Source organism: Gavialis gangeticus, unplaced genomic scaffold (assembly GCF_001723915.1).
Source record: "Gavialis gangeticus isolate Ggan-Ray unplaced genomic scaffold, GavGan_comp1, whole genome shotgun sequence".
NCBI classification, from domain to species: Eukaryota; Metazoa; Chordata; order Crocodylia; family Gavialidae; genus Gavialis; species Gavialis gangeticus.
This window is the reverse complement of record NW_017728993.1, coordinates 24,575,753-24,576,500: the sequence shown is the minus strand read 5'-3', so window position 1 is coordinate 24,576,500 and position 748 is coordinate 24,575,753.

The window sequence follows — 748 nt, the reverse complement described above, 5'->3', positions numbered from 1 at the left end:
AGGGAGGGGAGCGGCAGGCCGAGGGGGAAAGTCAATGGAGGAGCATCCCCAAGCCACAGCCCTGGTGCAAAATCCAGCAGGAGGGAGATGAGAAGGATGGAAGAAAGCCACGGGGGCAAGGAGGAGGGAAGAGCAGGGCCTTGCTGCGGGGGGCGCGAGGCCCGCTCCGATGCAGGCCAAGCTGAGAGAGCCGGGGGGCGGCCGTGCGAGTCTCCAGGCCCCGGGGAGCAGAGGCAGGGAGAGTCGCAGCGCAGCGGGGCAAACCGAGGAGCCAGGTCCTGCCCAAGGCTCACAGCTGGGGCACCACCAGGGACTTAACCCTTCCTGCCACTCTTGGTTAGCCGCTGCATGACCCAGCTCCAGGTCCGGAGCCTGATGGGTCCCCGGCCCAGCCTGGGCTGGTCCCAGTACCGCCCCGAGTGGGGCGGTGATCCTAGAGCCGTGGGGCTGGCAGGGGTCGCATCCAGTCCAACCCCCTGCCTGAGGCAGGATCAGCCCCAGACAACGTCCAGCCGCTGAGCAAAATGACCGTCACCCGACACAGCACCAGGCATCGCACCCGAAATCTGCCCCAGGGAAAGCAGGGGGCGGTGGAGGCCAATGTCCTGTGGATGTAAAACGCTGTTAATATGCAGCCCAGAGACCCCAGGGAGAGGCCGTGCCCCTGCTACAGAGGAAGGCAAAACCCACCAGTCCAGACCAGTCTGACCACAGGGGGAAATCCCGTCCTGACCCCAGTGCAGCATCA